This window comes from Hyperolius riggenbachi, chromosome 3 (assembly GCF_040937935.1).
Source record: "Hyperolius riggenbachi isolate aHypRig1 chromosome 3, aHypRig1.pri, whole genome shotgun sequence".
Lineage (NCBI taxonomy): Eukaryota > Metazoa > Chordata > Amphibia > Anura > Hyperoliidae > Hyperolius > Hyperolius riggenbachi.
Genome location: NC_090648.1, coordinates 56,490,553 through 56,510,990, shown reverse-complemented (window position 1 = coordinate 56,510,990; position 20,438 = coordinate 56,490,553). Strand labels below are relative to the sequence as shown.

Here is a 20,438-nt window from a genome sequence, read left to right as displayed (position 1 = left end):
TGCACAAAAATGTAATATTGATACTCCTCTATTACACAAACCTGCTACTCTCCCTACTATACCTATTGACCCCTGGTTCCCTTTATACTCTGGTGAAATAAAACATCTGACACTAATGGTCACAAAAAATTCTAGTTCTAGTAGCCCCCCCCCCCCCCCCCCCCCCACCACACTCAAATTGTGCTGTTAGTAAACATCATTCAGCTCTTAAAGAAACTGGAAATAGAATTACGTTTAAAAAGCTTCATTTTTTTATTTGGAAGGCTTTTTATAACTGCATACCACATTCACAAGTCAAAAATTAACAGAGTGTTTAAATCCACAACCTAGTACACATAAAACAAACCTACTTATTAGTCAGGTACCCTAAATGTACTAAAAGGCTAAGCTCATTTTCCAAGACTCTACAGCCTTACCACTAAGATAGCATAGCTTCTACCAGTAACCACCCCCTTACATATCATACATAACACCAATTCTTACATATCCAATTTACTAGATAGATAGATAGATAGATAGAAAGACAGACAGACAGACAGACAGACAGACAGACAGACAGACAGACAGACAGACAGACAGACAGACAGACAGACAGACAGACAGACAGACAGACAGACAGACAGACAGACAGATAGATAGATAGATAGATAGATAGATAGATAGATAGATAGATAGATAGATAGATAGATAGATGAACCCAGTTATGTAGCCTTTCACCAAACCAATAAGCTATCTGATCCTAAAAGCTAACCCTCTCTTCCATGTTTTATTTGTTTTCTTATTCATTTTGTTTTTTTGTTTTTGTTTTTATTGTGTTATGTCACTGTGCCACTTATTGATTTGCAGTCTTGCCACTTGGTTTCAGCCCTCTCCTTCAATTTGATCCCTTGTCAGTCAGTCCTTTGTCCTTATTTGATAACTGCCCTCTGAAATTTTAGATTGTTATACCTCTCTTTTACAATGTTACATAATCTTCTTACAGATAATAAGAAATACATTTAAAATTTTGTATGGACATTTGATCATATGTATTGACTTTTCTTTTGCACTTGTTATTTTCAAAATCTCGTTTTGCCTAATGTTGTTATTTACAGTTCATTTTCAAAATCATAAACAAGAGAACAATTAACCTTTTGGGGACCACGGACGTTGAATCAACGTCCAGCAGGTGGTGCTACCGTTCTGACCAGACGTTGATTCAACATCTGCGTTAACAAACTGTCCTGACGCGATCGTGCGCACTGGAGAGGGGAGATAAGGCTGTCATATGACAGCTGGCATCTCCCCCGAGTGGATATATAGCTATTTAGTAAAGAAAGGTTATGAGGCCACCATAATTATACCAATATGCAAAAATGAGTTTATTACAATAAGATACACTACAATACAAAGCACAATCCCTTAAATAGTCCCTCGAATAGTCCAGGGGGGTGCCGCGAAGTGCGGAGGGAGGGGGACATACGCGGCTCATAACCGGGTTCGGTGCCCACTGGGAAGGGTTGAATGAATTACTTACGAAATTTTGGCCCATTTTGATTGCTGATCAGGAGGTTGCCAAAGTTGTGGGGCCACGCCCCCTTATTACTGCCAGAAGGGCACCTAATTTAAGAGATTATTTAGTACATAGTGAGATACAGAGAAATCCCTCGACTTGGCTGGATCGTAGAAGACCAGTTGGAATGTATAAATGTTCAAAATGCAAATTATGTCCTTATGTTGAACGCACCAATATCTTTCATAGCAGTGATGGAAAAAATGAGTTTACAATCAGGTCATTTATTAATTGTGACACCACTAAAGTAATATATTCAATTCAATGCCCATGTAAACTTATATACGTGGGCAAGACAAAAAGAAGCTTGAAGGAGCGGATATTAGAACATTTTGGAAAAATTACAGGAGGAAAAGCCACAGGGATAATATATGATCATTATAGGGAGTACCATGATAATTCCTTAAGGGGAACAGTGGTGAAGGGATTATATAAATTAAAAATATCTGGGAGGAGGGGGGACTTTGATGAGGTTCTCTATTGCAAGGAAGCAATGTGGATCTTTAAATTAGGTACAGTGACCCCCCTAGGTCTAAATGCGGAACTAGATTTATCCCCGTTCCTGAGACATAATAGATATAGATAGTTTTGGAATAAATCTTAGGTAAATTTGCTGTAAAGTGCATATTGAGGGGTAATGCATGCAGTGTGTATGGTGCCGCAGTGATTGTTGTACTATGCCACTAATAGATACGGAATTCCGCCTTGCCCTACTGTCCCCTTCGGAAATATATTTAATATGCACGCATTAGCGTTGGTAAAAATCTTTATGTACATGGACTTGCTCTGAGTGATCAAAAAATATATATATCTACCTTTACAATGGCAATGATACCCTGAGGAAACTCCCGCTGGAAGCTATGTCCATTATAACAATAGGAACTGCCTTATTTGTATTTGTGACCCAGTGCAGCCTCCGTATGAACTAACGGGCAAAGTTTATTAGTCGCTATGGTAACATAATAGGAGGAGTTACGGGACTGTTTTTAAGCGAATGCAAAGGCTGTATAGGCCACACCCTGATGAAACGCCCAAAGTGGGCGTGAAACGCGTCGGTGGGCGGAGCCTTGTCTGGCGGAGTGGTTGCATACCAGTGACATCACTTCTGGCGGCCGCCTCCATCCTGTATCCGGTACCAGCGTGGCTGGCGTGGTCCGCGTGTTGTTTATACACGCAAAGGAGTCATCTATTCCGGTGATCTGTGCGGATACTGGAGCTACCATGTACATGGCCTCCATACGCTGAACGGAACAAGCGGTACTGAATATACGGAAAAGGAACCAGTGCACGGGTGAGACCCATCCATACTTTCTAAAGGCATTACACCCAAGGTTGTGAGGTGATAAGATATCCGGAGATTTGATTCCTTATAGCGGAACTTATCAATTGAGAATTGGACATCATATTCTCCACCAGTGGGGGCCCCCGTTATACATTTGGACATGGTGGCAGGTTGGAAGGTGAATGTGTGCGCGGGCGATTGTGAGGTGAATATTTAGCCTTCAGGCTTAAACTCATGATTGTTGATCTGTATTTAAGGCACAGGTTGTGGACCACTCATGCATGATACAGGCTCCGCATGTTTTGGTTTTAAATATGGGGAGGGTATTGAGACTATTCGAGGGACTATTTAAGGGATTGTGCTTTGTATTGTAGTGTATCTTATTGTAATAAACTCATTTTTGCATATTGGTATAATTATGGTGGCCTCATAACCTTTCTTTACTAAATAGCTATATATCCATTTATCTTTGGGTTGGCCCCACCCTATATCATACGGGGACATTAACCAATATACAAGGCACCATTACCGCTCTATTTAATTAATTATCTCCCCCGAGTGATCAGCAGCCATCGCGTATGGCTGCTGATCACGTGATCACTACGATCGCCATCGGATCGTAGTGATCACTTTGACAACTGCGGTGGTAGGGGGGAAAAGAAGAGGATCCACTCACCTCCGAGCTGTTCCAGCAACGATCAGCGCCCCCTTCTGCTGTGGCGGGCATCTCTGCTCCGTCTGACGTCAGCGCCGGGACCCGGCTTGATGACATTATCAAGCTGCGACCTGACCTGTGCGTCATTTGGAGCGGAGATGCCGGCTGGAGAAGACGTGGCTACTGCGGCTAATTGCTGGAGCCTGGAAGGTGAGTGATGGCTGCCAGCTACAGGGGGGACACATGCCTCCATGGGGGACACCATGCCCAGCCTGCCACAGACGGGATCCGCCCGCCCGACCCCCCGAAACGTGCCCCCCCCCCTCCTCCATGCAAATTGCCCTGGTCCTTAAGGGGGGTTAGGCGGCCGGTCCTGAAGTGATTAATAAAAAGTTACATATCCTGATCACTGGATCACAAGCAAAAAAAGAAATCTATCCATTATAGCCACACTCAATGTTTTTCCTATGACAGCACGGGCACCACAGTGGCGCAATGGTTAGCACTCTCGCCTTGCAGTGCCGGTTCCCTGGTCCCAGATCAACATCTGCAAGGAGTTTGTATGTTTTCCCTGTGTCTGTGTGGGTTTCTTCCGAGTACTCCGGTTTCTTCCCACATCCCAAAAAACATACAGATAAGTTAATTGGCTTCCCCCTAAATTGGCCCTAGACTGCTATACATACACTACACGATATAGACATATGACTCTGATAGGGATTAGATTGTGAGCCCCACGGAGGGACAGTTAAGTGACAATATACTCTGTACAGTGCTGCATAAGATGTTGGCACTATATAAATACTAAATAATAACAATGACAGGTTCCCATTTGTAAAGTATAAATCTCCCACATGAAGAGGGAATATAAATCATGTTAATAAGTTTTAATTTTGAAAACAGTCCTATGCATGTGTGACTCTTAGAACTGGGCAGCACCAGCTATAGGAGGCACACATGGAAAGGGCTATTTTGCATAATATCAAATGTATTAATATAATTTATATTTCATCCTAAAAATACAAAAACAAAAATAATACAATAGTGTATAATCCTACTATGCATTTACACCACTATTGCATCTAAGGAAACCAGAGTAGTCATAGTTACCTGGTAGGATGTAGTATTGGTACTCTGTATTCCTGTGACCTCTCTGTGATCCTTCTATCTGACTAAGGTCTGACCCAAGTTATAGTCACACCTTCTCCATTCACTAGCATGAGGTGGTTTCTGATTGGCTAAAAAAGGTTTATTGTCAACAAAAAAGGCGTGTTTACATGCCTATTAAAGGACAGGTTCAGGACCTCTTTATTTAACCTCACCCACCCTGCAGGTTATAACTTCATTAACATTCAACAGTATGAACAAAAAGATCATGGGAAGAATCTGATCCATGCTGGAGACTTTCCACTAGCATAACAATAGATGAAACCACAATGAATAGGTCAGTAAAGAGTGGGCAGTTTCAGTGTTCTCGGGACATAAAACAACAGACAGGGGCGCCTCTAGCCTTCTTGTCACTCCAGGCAAGAAATCCTGTGGCGCCCCCCCCCCCATAAAAATAAAACAAAAATCATATACATTATAGAACACTTCACACATGATATAAGCCATCAGAGAAGGATAACTATAAAACGGGGCCCTGGGCAAGATAACACTTTGCCCTCCACTGATGGTCACCTGGCTCATTTAGTTAGATTTGGTGGGGGCTAGCAACCACCAGGCCCCTAAACTCTCTCTAGACCCTAGGCAGCTGCCTAAGTTTACCTTGTGGATGATCAGCATTGTATGCCATACAGCACATGCTGCCAGTATGCACCTCAAATAAATACAACACCCACACTACAAGTTCCAATGTCAGTCACATTGCAAGATTGGATTATCAAGCAAGACATTCTTCCTTTCAGAATAATTTTTCACAAACATTATGAGATATGCAGATATGTTACCACCTGTTGGGGTAGGACTGGAGTGGGTATATCATGACATTGAAGGGCTGATATGGTAAGGTGGTTTAAGGCACAGTGTACACCGAGCGGTTTTAGCAGCGATCCGCCAACCACATCTGTCTGTGAAAACGCTTGGCTAATGTATTTCAATGGGATGATGCACACCAGCGGTTTGAGGTTTTTAGCAAACCGCAAACGTGCCTCCTGCTGCACATTTGCTGTTTGCAGAAGCGATTCTGCCTCAATGTAAAGTATAGGAAAAATGGTAACCGCTCTGAAAAAAACGCTAGATCAGAGCAGTTTTCCAGGCGTTTTAGCTACAGAAGCTGTTCAGTAACAGCTTTTACTGTAACAAGATTTGTAATCTGCTTCACATAAACGCTCAGCATGTTTAGAAAATGTCTCTAAACATGCCTAGAATCGCTCTGAAATCTGCTCCAAAAACCGCTAGCGTTTTGAGGATCTGCTAGCGGTTTTGGTGTGCACTGGGCCTAATGGTTTGATTCATAATCCATTCTGGAGATAAGCACAGTGTGTTTGTAGTGTAAGTGATACAAGAGAAGAGAAGTAGAATGGAGGGAGGAAGGGTAGTAGAGGGTCGGAATTGATGACATGGATGAGCAGATATCTATGAGTAGAATAGAGGCTCAGTGGGTAGCACTACTGCATTTTAGTGCTGAGTCCTAGGCTTGAACATTGGCCAGGGCAAAATCTGCATGGAGTTTCTGTCTTCAGACACTTCAGACATTTCCTGCATCCTAAAAAACATACTAATAAGTCAACTGGTTTACCCCAAAACAATCCTATATTGAAAATATTAGACTATAACTGTGGTAGGGATTAGATTGTGAGCTCCTCTGAGGACAGTCAGTGACATGACTCTGTAAAGTGCTGCAGGAGATGTCAGTGTTATATAAATACATAATAATAATAATATGGTAGGACATTATTCTATAACTACGGTAGGGTTAGATTGTGAGCTACTCTGAGGACAGTCAGTGACATGACTATGTACTCTGTAATGTGCTGCAGAAGATGTCAATGCTATATAAATACATAATAATAATATGGTAGGACATTAGACTATGACTATGGTAGGATTAGATTGTAAATACACAATAATAGTTCCAAATGCTACTGGCTCCTCTGAAGAGTGCTCAGACTAGTGTACATAGTTGTGCACATTGTTCCCCAAGTAGCAGTTGTTTGGTCAGAGAGACAGTGGGAGAGGGAGCATGAGCAGAGGGTGAGGGCGAGCAAAGTTAAGCTCCACACTCACCACAGTGACTGCAACAACACAGGAAGATGGATCCAGCGAGGTGTCCCCTCATGACAAGCGTCCAGCGATTCATCTTCCTGCCAGCGGGTATGCGAGATGTCACGTGACATTACAGGACGGGCGCGAACGAGAAGTCAAGCGACCGCAGTACTTTACGGGGTGTCGTCAAGGATCTTAAAGATCCGGTCCTCAGTGACGGTCACTTTTCACCACACAACGCTAAGGGATGTCACGACATCATGTAAATGACTACTTGTCGCTCAAAAAAAATAAAAATGAATGGACATCGGGAAAATCGTTGGAAAAATCGTGAGGTGGGTACATAGCATTAGAGAGAGGGCAAACAGACAGCATTAATGGAAATACATTATTATGCCATCTTCAGTTATAAGTAGTGATGGATGTAATTACACACATTGCTTACATGTCCATTATCATTGTTTGAGCTTTAGATGCTGCCCTCCTATTCACTCTCTCACAATGAAAGACAAAACCTGCAACCCCCACTGTGTCCATTACACACTTCAAACACTGTCCTTGGGAACTCAGGGAGAAGTGCAGGCTGTGTGTCCCAGTCAGAGGGAGAGAGCATCAGATGATCCTACTGCTCCATAGCTAGTCATGGCTGGAGAGCGTCCTGACATCTAGACATGCAGGACATTCTAGCAGAGCACACAGGCTGTCTGCAGAGTTTACTGTTTGTTTGTTTGTCTTGCTCGCTCTGCAGACTCAGTAACATTTGGGGGTAGGGCGCTGTCACCTCTGTACACTGAATAATGAGGGACTGTCTCCAATCTTTCTATGAATCCTTATTAGATGCATTCCTAAAAACACTTGTGAGAGTAGAACAGAGTAACCAAGCAGCTCAGGGTGACCCAAACTACCAGGAATGTATAGGGGGATAAAAGGAACCAAAAAGCCCTCCTACTAAAAAAGCAAAGCTAGGTGTAATTGCCTTCTTAAAACAGAGAGTAGAAAACTTTCTCTACATACCCTTAAACTGCAGTCAGTCACTCAGGCTCAGAAAGGTGGGGGCAGAGAACAGTTATAAACCAGACACCTTCTTCTAGTTCTTAGGGAGTATCTATAAATCTGAACTCTGAATGATTCTTTATCCCTGACTTAGCAGAATGCTATTTGTGAAAAGAGCAGAGTATCCAAGCAGCGTAGGGTGACCCAAGCTACTAGGAATGTATAGGGAGATAAAAGTTACCAAAATGCCCTCTTACTAAAAAAGCAAAGCTTGGTGTAATTTGCCTTCTTAAAACAGAAGGAAATCTATTTCTCTCCAGTCCCTTACAACGGTCTTTCCGGACAGGAATTTTTATTTCCTCTTGGACTGACAGTAATTTATTGCGCCTTCCCCATCAAAGCCGCTCCAAGCCGCTGCCTGGGTGGTCAGTAGGTTAAGGCGCCCCTGACAACAGACAATGCTTCCAACAGAAACTTGCAGATAACAGTGCCAACAATGAACAGCAGTGAATAGATTAGCCCACGTGTTGACATCATCAAGCTTGAAAATGAGCTACAAACATTGTATCCCTCCCTTTGGAACCAATTGCTCTTTTGGCAAGAAGGAGATTTCCGGTGGGAGGAGGTTTTTAATGTAAAAAATCCTTAACATGTGTATTGCTGGGAGAGTATTGTGGCTATGGTTGCCTAAAATAAGGATTCCGGCTTACTGTCAGTTCTGGAAATTCTTAAAGTACATCTCCTCACTAGTTTCCAGATACCAACCCAGTTGCAGTCTCAGATATGCACCTGACCTTCTTCTGTCCTCCTCTGGAATTACTTCCTTGCATTCATGTATACAAGATTTTGCACATGCTTTACCCCTCCTCTGGAATGCCCTTCTACAACACATCCATCACTCTCCAACCTTTGACATCTGTAAACGCTCCCTCAAAACTCACTTTTGCCTACAAACATATGCTCTACATTAGGCCATTACCCACCCCACCCCGACATAAGACCAAGTTACAATCCTTACAAGATAACCTAAAAACACACTGCCTCTAGGTATTATTATTGTATACCCCTCCTCTTGCCCCTCCCATTCCTTTGGCTTGTAAGCTTGCAAGGGCAGGACTCTCCCAAACTTTAATGTTTTGGAATTTGTTTTATTCCTCACTTTAGTTTTGTCACTGTTATTAACAATTCTGTATTTTGTATATTGGTGTATACCATTGTCTGTACAGCCCCACGGAATATGTTAGTGTTTTAGAAATCAATAATAATAATAATAAAGTAAAGAACATCTGTTGAAATGCAAATGCCAAATAATTTGTGTAGCACTGATCAGTGTTCATGGCATTTCAGTATTGTTTGTTTTACCATATATGGCATCTTTATTTAATCAAACGTATCATACCTCATCAATAGGTATTTATTTTCAATTGCTGTTATGGAGCAAAACATATATCACACATTTATCATCAAAAACATTTACATCCACCTCTCTAATAGTCTATAGGAACCCTCTTATGCCACCAAAACAGCTCAGCAATATGTAGGCATGTAGCCCAAAACACCATTAAAGGACAACTGTAGTGAGAGGTATATGGAGGCTGCCATATTTATTTCCTTTTAAGCAATGCCAGTTGCCAGTTAAAACATCACACACATAAGACTTTTTGAATTTACATTCATTAAGGATCCATTCAGACACTTAAGTTTCTCCATCATGTAATGATTGTGTATTGTACATACTGTATACACACCACCTGATCTTGTTTAGAGAAATAATACCTCCATATAAAACCAAATGAAAACCTTTTTTTTTTCACAGTTAATTTTATTGCACATCTAATATAATTTACACTGCAGGGGTCCCCAACCTTTTCCGGCCCGGGGACCACTTTCTGACCATTTTGCAGTAGGGGCATCATACTGTACTAAAATTGCATCACACCTGGACCCGTTTTTCTAGGAGATTTTAATCTTCTCTATAAAATAGCTTTTCACCACTTGGCAATTAAAAAAAATGTACCAAAAAGTGGGTAAGAAAGTACTAATAAAATTATTTTAAGTATTTTTTTACTTTCAGGAATTTAAAAAGGTATAATATTGACAAGGTATTAACATATTGCTTAGGAGATGTGTGAAACTAGCCTAAAACTTTTAGTGTAATTACTGTATGTACTCAAAATAAAGTCAACCTGAATCCTAACTAGTTATGTATATCGACTTAAAAGTATCATTAATATTATATACACATATTGTCATGCCAGGTCCCCAAATATTGGCCCCAGTTTGTACTTTAAATCCCAAGCATTGCCCAAGCCCTGTCATCCATATATCCATACATATATATGTACAGTGAAACTGGGGCTATCACAATTACTAGAAACTGGGACTATCACAATAACTCAATCAATGGAGCATATAGGAAGTTGATCAGTACAATGTTTTGGGTCACTCTCCCTTCCTAAGAGCCCCATAACATTTTTGGATGTTCTGTTGATTGAATTAACGGGAGAACCCAGTTTGTTGAGTCCAGATTTGGTGTATTATTTAATAGAGGATGCTTTTGCAATCAGTCTAGAAGGCACATTTTATAGAACATCCAGCACAGAAAAATACTAAAGAAATACAGGGTTTATTAAAATACATTTAAATAACAAAAACACAAGTACATTAGATTAAAATGTATGTAAACTTTTAACTATCCCACCACCATTAGTCAATAAGGGACTAATTTAAACTCTAAAATGACATAATTTTTGAAAACCATTTAATCACTAGAGAAGTCCTGAATGGTTCACATGCGAACGGTTCCAGGCGAACTTTTGGTGGTTCGTGTTCGCCAGCGAACGTGAACTTTTGCGGAAGTTCGATTCAACCCCATAGTGCACCATTAGGGTCAACTTTGACCCTCTACGTCACAGTCAGCAGGCACATTGTAGCCAATTAGGCTACACTCTCTCCTGGAGCCCCCCCCCCTTGTAAAAGGCAGGCAGCCCCGGGCTTTACACTCACTCGTGTGCCTGCATTACTTGGTGAAGGGACAGCTGCTGGCAGACTCTCATAGGGAAAGATTTGTTAGGCTCTTGTAGGCTTGTTAACTTGCTCCTGGCTGATTGTTATTGCTAAAATAGCTCCCCTCAACAGCTCTTTTGAGAGCTAATGTTCTCCTGATGTGTTTTTTTGTGTTGCCCACTGACATTGACATTATACAACCCTATCTGTTGCAGATGGACCTTGGTAATTGTTATTACTGTGCCAGCCAGGCCCTGCCTAACTATCTATACTGGGACACCTACCTATGCCTACCTATCTACTGGGGTACCTACTTACCTATACAGGGACACCTAACTATGCCTACCTACTTACCTATACTAGGGCATCTACCTATGCCTACATCCCTATACTGGGTCTCCTACCTATGCCTAGCTAACTACTGGGGCACCTACCTATGCCTATCTACCTATACTGGGACACCTACCTACGCCTACCTACCTATACTGGGACTCCTACCTATGCCTAGCTAACTACTGGGGCACCTACCTATGTCTATCTACCTATACTGGGACACCTACCTATGCCTACCTACCTATACTGGGACTCCCACCCATGCCTAGCTAACTACTGGGGCACCTACCTATGCCTACCTACCTATACTGGGTATCCTACCTATGCCTACCTATCTATTGGGGTACCTACTTACCTATACGGGGACACCTACCTATGCCTACCTACCTGCCTATACTAGGGCATCTACCTATGCCTACCTCCCTATACTTGGTCTCCTACCTATGCCTAGCTTACTACTGGGGCACCTACCTATGCCTATCTACCTATACTGGGACACCTACCTATGCCTACCTACCTATACTGGGACTCCTACCTATGCCTAGATAACTACTGTGGCACCTATCTATGCCTACCTACCTATACTAGGGCACCTACCTATGCCTACCTACCTTTACTGTGTCTTCTACCTATTCCTAGCTAACTACTGGGGTACCTACCTATGCCTACCTACCTATACTGGGACTCCTACCTATGCCTAGCTAACTACTGGGGCACCTACCTATGCCTATCTACCTATACTGGAACACCTACCTATGCCTACCTACCTATACTGGGACTCCTACCTATGCCTAGCTAACTGCTGGGGCACCTACCTATACTGGGGCACCTACCTATGCCTACCTACATACAAGTAGATAATAAGGTCATTGCTTCATTGTGGACAGACCAAATTTGATCAGCTGGACAGTCACTGTTGTTCTATCATTGAGCTACCACAGCCCGGCGACCATATGGGCTTGAACACCGCCACGGCCTGCACTCTCGCCATGGTGCGCACCAGTCCAGCATGGCCGTCACTACGCAAACAGCTGTTTGCGGTGCGTTACACAGTGAGTTTGGTGTGTCAGTGTGAAGCAGCACTCTAATTACACTCCCTGATTGATCTATACTCATGCAAGATGCTTGAAAGCACTTTAGGCCTGCAATTTAGCATTCAATGTGATTTCTGCCCTTAAAACGCTGCTTTGCGTCAAATCCAGATTTTTCCCCGGGACTTTTGCCATCTATCCCACTCATCCATGCCCCCCTCCAGGTGTTAGACCCCTTGAAATATCTTTTCCATCACTTTTGTGGCCAGCATAAATGTTTCTAATTTTCAAAGTTCGCCTCCCCATTGAAGTCTATTGCGGTATGTGAAAGTTTGCGCGAACCGAACCTTTTGCGAACCTAAAATCGGGCCATCTCTATTAATCACACACATAATCCTAAAAATAATAATCCTAACACTTGTATAGCACTTTTCTCCTGTTAGACTCAAAGCGCTCAAGAGCTGCAGCCACTAAGGCGCAAGGCAGGGGCGTAACTAGAAATCACTGGGCTTCCCTGTGAAAAATTGGATGCCCCTCCCCCTTTGGGGTCACTCAGGGCCATTTTGGGGGGCAAGAGGGGTTGCAGCATGAGGGGAGAGCATTGACCCCCCACATCGGTGGGGAGGGGGGCCACTCCCCCCTCCCTCACCTCGGGCTTTTCCCTCAGCACTCCCCCTCCAGTATAAATCGGTGGTAGGAGCAGCGACGGGCAGGAACACAAGCATACCATGCTTCCACTGTGGAGGTCCGATGTCTAAGCGTCTGACACTACTTCCTGATAAACAGGAAGTAGCGTCTGGCACTTAGACATCGGACCTCCGTGGTGGAAGCATTTTATGCTTGTAATAAATTTAGGGAGAAAAAGAACAGTACCTGGCACCAAACGCAGCAGGGCAGACACACCGGACCCAGGACAAAGAGCGTGCTCTTCCATGAGTTTGTTGTATCCAGTAGATTTGAAGGCAAAAAAGGGGGGCACCGCTTCTTTAAAATTCCTTTATTCCGGTGGGGGAAATAGCAGGTACACAGCAGTGGGGGTAAAAAGAGCCTGACAGCTGTTTCGCTGGTTTAAACCAGCTTCTTCAGAGTCAGAGTGTACCCCCACTGTACATTTTATGCTTGTGTTTCTGCCCACCACTACTCCTACCACTGATTAATGCTGGAGGGGGGAGCCTGAGGTGAGGGAGGGGGAAGTGTCCCCCCTCGCTGCTGATGTGGGGGCTAATGCTCTCTCCTCATTCTGTGACCCCTCCTGCCCCCCAAAACGGCCCTGCGCAGGCTTCAGAGGTGTCTAGTCCCCCCCCCCCACACACACACACGGGTGCAAGGGTTGTAACCCATATTTTTATGCAACTGGCGCAAGGGGCGACCCTGCAGTGTTAGGAAGTCTTGCTCAAGGACTTCTTTCTGAATAGGTACAGACCCTAGCCAGGATTTGAACCCTGGTCTCCCATGTCAAAGGCACATTCAGTGAATGCAGACAACAGATTGGAAGAGATAGTTACAGATCAAAAAAGAACAATCTCGTGAAAAATTAAAACATTGAAAATCAGTGTGTACACATACTTATAAGGAGTACAATGCTCCCAGATTGAAAATAAATATATATTTTTTTTTCCTGTGTTAATTGTAGCTAGTCCATCTCATCATAGGGGATTCCCCTATGAGGAAATGGATTAGTCCAAATCCTGCCAAATCTGTTAGTCTTTTAGAATCTAATGTAAGTGATGGTAAAATAAGAAAAAAAGTAAACGATAAGGTATTTTATACTTGTAAATGTACATTTTATAAATATACATACACCTGGATTCTGATTTATACATTTTTGTAAATCACAATAATAAAGCAATGATTAAATGGATATCATTCTATTATTACAGTCCATTTGGCAAAAAATGTACAAGCATATTTAAAATGTGTCAGATGTTAGTGTACCAGCAGATCACAGTTCACTTCATTTTCAGGTTTCTTGATAAATCACCAAAAAACAATATACTCTCTGTATGTCCATGGTCTCTGAAGCTATATGCTGTATATACTCGAGTATAAGTCTAGAAATGTAGGTCTGATTCACTTCAAAAAAGTATAGGGGTCCACTTATACATAAGTCACTGGCAACACTGAGTAATGTGTGTACTATTAGTGACATTCCCATTTGCAATTTACCCAGTGCTAAATGACACTTTCTTGATAAAAGAAATGCCAAGACAAAACAGGTCTGAAAGTCCCGGCCACAAAAATTAACAAGGAAAGGGGCAGGGGGGAAATACTGGGCTGCATAAAAGGGAGTGAATAATTGCTGCACTTGGGGGGCCTGGAGAAGGTATTGGTTGCACTTAAGGGATAGGAGGGGTTAATGGCTGCAATACTGTACACAATGTTGTCTGACTAGTATTCAAGTATATATGGTAAGCTTCCAAAATATATACAGCACATTTCCCGGTATCCGACACCAGTGGGGATTGCCTGATGCCAGATTTATGTGCTTGTCGGTTGCTTGAGCAACTGGCCCAACAAGCACAGACCTCCCCCTAAAAATAATCCCAGAGCCTCAAGCAATGTGTTGTAGTCTCCCTGCAGCTCCTAGCGGGCTCCTGGTGGCTTTCTGACATCCTCTGTGCACATAAGTCAGCATGCCATCTCACCCGCATTAGGTCAGGTGACACGCCGGTTTCTGTGCATGGTGCCTGAAAGCCGCCTGGAGCTTGCTAGGTGCTGCAGGAAGACTACAACACATTGCTGGAGGCTGTACGGTTCCGATTTTTGTTCCGCTGAACGGACAAAAAAATGCAGCAAGACCCAATTTTCCAGACCGTTTCGCTCAGTGGAATGGAAACAGAAGCTTTTGCAGCACAATAAGAACCTATGGAGAACAGACATTTTACAGCACACTGGCTGTAAAAATTAATGATTTTCCAGGATCCAGATGGCCGGATCCGTACGTCCGGCTCCGGAAAAAATGCAGATGTTAACCGGGCCTAAGTATTTTAAACGAACACGCAGAATCCAGCGATGGAGACTTGGGTGCAGCAGCGCAGGAGACTTGGGCGCAGCCGGCGCCACCATAGGCCGTAATAGGAACTACGGCTATAGCAGACACAGGGAGGAACTTCAGCGCCGTCAGAAGATGGAGCTGAAGTTGCTTTTAAAACAATAATTCAGCTTCCAGCAATTGCTGGAAGCCGAATTATTTAATTCCCCCACTAACCAATAGCGGCCTGGAGGGGGAGTAGTAATTAACATGGCCCGGACTTGTGCAGCAGCAGGATCAGCCATATACCGGCTGTGTCCTGCGCCCAAGTCTCCGGCGCCGTTATCTCTCGTACGCATTTTAAATGCCTCTAAAACCCCTACAAAAAAGATCCCCGTAATCCATCAGACATGCTGGTTAGTTGAGTCTTCCGGTTGCCTGAATTCCGGATAATGGGGACTCAGCTGTATGTTAATAATAATGAATCTTTTATGCTTATAAAACATCATAATCCTGTGATGCTACAACAAAATGTTCATTAAACACAGTTCACATGCTGACAGCCACTCGCTCATGTATCTTCTGATGTCTCTTTAGATATGACTGGCGTGATAAGCTCTTGCCACATTCTGAGCAACTAAATGGCTTTTCTCCTGTGTGAGTTCTCTGATGCTGAATAAGATGTCCCTTCTGTGGGAAGCATTTGTCACACTCTGTACATTTATATGGCTTCTCTCCAGTGTGAATCCGGATATGAATATTGAACAGTTGTTGAGTGCTGAAGGACTTCTCACATTCAGAGCAAGGAAAGGGCTTCTCTCCAGTGTGAATCTGGATATGAATATTGAACAGTTGTTGAGTTCTGAAGGATTTCTCACATTCAGAGCAAGGAAATGGCTTCTCTCCAGTGTGAGTCCTCTGGTGTGTTTTAAGGGTTGACTTTTGAGAAAAAGATTTATCACATTCTGAGCAGGGAAAAGGCTTCTCTCCTGTATGAATCCTCTGATGAGCCATGAGGCATTCCTTTTCACTAAAAGATTTCTCACATTCAGAGCAAGAAAATGGCTTCTCTCCAGTGTGGATTATCTGGTGTATTTTAAGGTGTGACTTTTTAGTGAAACCTTTCCCACACTCTGAGCACAAAAATGGCCTCTCCCCGGTGTGACTCCTCTGGTGCTCAAGAAGCTGTGATGGAAAACTGAAGCTTTTCCCACACTCTGAGCACTGATGCAGCTTATCTCCTCTGTGACTCATCATGTGCTGCTGGAGTTCCATTTTGTTGTAAAATATTCTCAGAGTTGAGCAGGATTGAGGTTTGTAAGCCACCTACAATTAAAAATATTATATGTCATTATTCTTATATTCCCAGAAGCTCGGGCAGTGTATCAAACATTAAATAGATGTGCCATAAAACTATACTTGTAATGATCTGGGAGCGATTTCCAGAGTCAGTGCACACCAAGTGCGCTGAAGCAGGTGGAAATCACTACAATCACAGAAGCAGAACACCCAGTATATATTTGTAGAGGAGAATTCCAACCAGCAGGTGGAGCTGTGGAGTACAGAGGAACAAGTCCTCTGCACAGCCACAGATGCTAGATTGAAATTGCACGATTAAGCAACACTGGGAAATATAAACAGAATAGCAACTCAGAAGAGAGCAAGAACAGAGACAGACTATATGAATGTCTACCAATCTAGTCGCCACCCAGCGACGATAGACATATCACATCAGAACAGACCAGAGTGAGAAAGCTAATCGCAAGAGAGGCGATTGCTATCAGCAACACAAGACTGAGCAAAACAGAGCATGAATTGAGTAAAGAATACACAGCAAATAACTACAATCTGAACACCAAGGAAAATAACAAATGAACTTGCTAAACGCGGTCACCGCACGTTATGCACAACAGTGACAAGCGCGTTAATAGTACGGTCACTGCACGTTAAGCGCCACAGTGACAAAACGTACTAACCCTGACTAACGAATGAACATGGAAAACAAAGACAAACAGATAGCGGGAACGCTTGCTAATCGGTTGTCTAACACAAGACAACGGCAAGCGTTCGTTCCAGACAAAACAGACTAAAGGAGTAACCAGTAGCAACCGCAGCTAAGATTATACTCCAAGATACAGACAAGGGAGATCCACCACCTCTAGAACTAGGCCGAATGCGATCTAGGAACAAGACTGAACGATTCACTATCAGCCACCACAGGTGACAGCACAATCACAAGGACAGGACAAGACAAAACAGGAATAAGCAGTACAAATAATACAGAACCTGACTGCACTAGAAGGAGTGCAAAGTGTACTCCCCAAGAATTAACTACACTAGAATATTCGCAGCAAGATACAAAAGAGGCTGAGGCTCTAAGGTTAATCTTATTAGACAGGAACTATGACGAGCAAGGAATTCTGGGAGGAAGTGACATTTATACTGGAAACCTTCAAAGGAAGCAGACAAGTAGATTGCAAGATAAGTAGATGCAAATCAGTCAGCCTTGCAAACTGACAGAAAGGCCTCTTTTCCCTGGACTGAACTATGCAACCTGCATAGGAAACAAAACTGTCCAGGGAATCAAGGCCAGCAGAGCGGATTCTGACAATACTGCAATTTATAAACAACACAGATATAAAGGGCACATTTATAGTTCCTGTTAAGATAGAAAAAAAAAGCCTGACATAGTTACGTAGTTATTTGGGTTGAAAAAAAGGCTACATACATTGTACATTCGAGTGCAGGCCATCTCGGCCGAATGACGGTTCTCTCTGCTGCTGCTAAACTCCGTGGCTGCATTAAATACTATTCCCTCTCCCAGTTGTTGCAACTCAGAGGGAGATGTAATTCGGGGTCTGGCAACCGTCGGAGCCCGATTTACCATTATTCGGGGCCCGCAGTATAGCATTGCTGCTATGGGGCATCCAGCTTTGGTGCTCAGTGCTTAGAGCCACACGCGGTGATTAAATGCTTCATTACATTCAACCAGAAAATAAGGTAGAACATTAGTCTGCACCCTCACATATATCCAGAAGCAGGCAAAAAAAGAAACCTTAAAGCGGATCCGAGATGAAAAACTAACTATAACCAGTAACTTGTCTATATATCGTATCTAAAGTTTAGATGGTTTACACAGCAAATCTAGCTGCAAACAGTTTTAATAGAATATGATTATTTATTCCTGTGATACAATGACAGCAGCCATGTTGTTTGTAACCATCACACAGATGCAGGCTTATCTGTATCTTGTGCCATCAGCCCAATCCCCTCTCCTCCTCCCCTCTGCCTCTGAAATCAATGGCTAGTAACACCTCCCCCTCCACCTGCCCAGACTGAGCTCTCATGAGCCCTTGCTACTGCCAAGGCTCTCTGAAAACCTGTGGGCGTGGCTTTTTTAGTTTATAGGGAATTAAAGTATTAAAACAAAAACAAAAAAGTATTTGGCTTGAGGAATGCCCTATAAACAATAGGAAAGGAACACAATTATGCAATGTGTAAAAGTTCACCTCGGATCCACTTTAAAAGGCTTTGACAAATAAACCCTAAAAGGTAAAAAAAATCCTTCCCAACTCCAGATGGCAGTCAGATAAAATCCCTGGATCAACACTGCTGGGAATTACCTAGTAATTATAGTCATGCCCATGGATGTCTTTCAATGCCAGTAAATCATCTAAGCCCCTAACATTGTAAAGAAAACTACATTGATGTACGTGGCTAATGTACACCACTAGTGATATGAATAGCTTTATGTAAAAACATTTATTTCTTTGTAGGCTTGTTTGATCTATACTGAGATTAAAGGACCACTATAACATTTGTAATACATTAGTAAATATACTATACATATAGGAGGTGCGTTTGTCAAAGAGTAAAAATGTACTGTAAATGACTTTTTCCTATGTAGCTGACACTTAGGCAGGGTTCACTTTTATCAAAAATCACATGTAAAATGCAAATGTGTGTCAATGAGATCACTGCATGCAAAGTGTAAGTCAATGGAGATTCACATTTATATTTAAAAATTGTAAAATTGCTTTCACATCTTTGTCTGCATAAAAAAAATAATTCTTACATCTTCCAGCATAAATTCACACTGTGCATGCAATTTCTCATTGACTTTAATTAGTTACTGGGAAAGAATACAGACAAATGTGCATACTAGTGTCTGGAAAATGTATACGCAAATAGAATTTGCAGTTTCCAAGCTGATGGGCCTGATTCACAAAGCGGTGCAAACACTTTGCACGCCTGTGAAAAGCCCTTTATCACGCCTAAACTTAGTGTAGGCGTGATCTGAAGGAATTCGCGCGAACTCCCGCGCGCAAAGATTTGCGCGCGTAGTGCGGTGCGCTACGCACGCAGCGCACCGTGCTTCGCGCGAAGTGCCCATTAAGCCCTATGGGACTTTGCGCGCGCGCGGGAGCTTCACGCGAGTTAGAGCACAAAGCGGTGATAACTTTGCTAGTGCAAAGGTTATCACGCCTAAAGTCTTTTAGGCGTGATAACTGAGTTATCACCGCTTTGTGAATCAGGCCCGATGAGTCTTAAAAGACCACTCCAACGAAAAAAGTAAGAAGTTAAAATCTGACAGAACTGACAGGTTTTGAACTAGTCATTCTCCTCATGGGGGATTCTCAGGGTTTTCTTTGTTTTTAAAACCATTTCCTAAACCGCAGTTGCTAAGTCTAATTGACAAAATAGTGTGCAAGTGAGTAGGGAGGCTGGCTGGTATCTTACTATTTTGGCAGTTTAGCTGCCATTCAGAAAATGCTTTTAAAAACAAAGAAAATCCTGAGAATCCCCCATCAGGAGATGGACTAGTTCAAAACTTACTTTTTTCACGGGAGTGTTCGTTTAAGGTGACCACAAATAATCAAATCTTTTTTGTCCAATCTTACCATTTCTATGTAATATAAAGGACTGTCTAAAGTATCCATTCAGTATCACACAGTTTACTCTTCTGCTATATAGATTTGGTAAGATTGGTGGTCACCAAGTACATTGATGGCCACATTACAGATGGCATTATTTATTATCTGACAGATCTGAAACTCTCACCAACAGGTTTTGGATTTGTCTGTGTCCTCATGGGTTTTCTCAGGATTTCCTTTATTTTCAAATGCACTCCCTCAATAGAAGTGCAGTGAAGCAGTTATTTTGCGCACACCGCCTATTTATGAAATTGGGCGCAGCCATGGACAGTGATTGAATTGAGCAGAGGAGTTTGGCTATTTTATAACTAAACTCCAACTGACTGAGCAGCATGTAGTGGGGGTGCACAATTGGTACCAGGGTAGCTGAATAATGTTATCGACTATGGTGCTCAGCTATAGTAATTAGTAATTGGTGTAGTTATATGAGGTAGTGTTGGGCGAACAGTGTTCGCCACTGTTCGGGTTCTGCAGAAC

General features: G+C 42.7%; 1 pseudogene; it reads right to left on the bottom strand.

The window, feature by feature from the left end:
- Positions 1–20,438, bottom strand: part of LOC137562108 (zinc finger protein 850-like) — a 44,737-nt pseudogene that overhangs the window by 3,522 nt on the left and 20,777 nt on the right.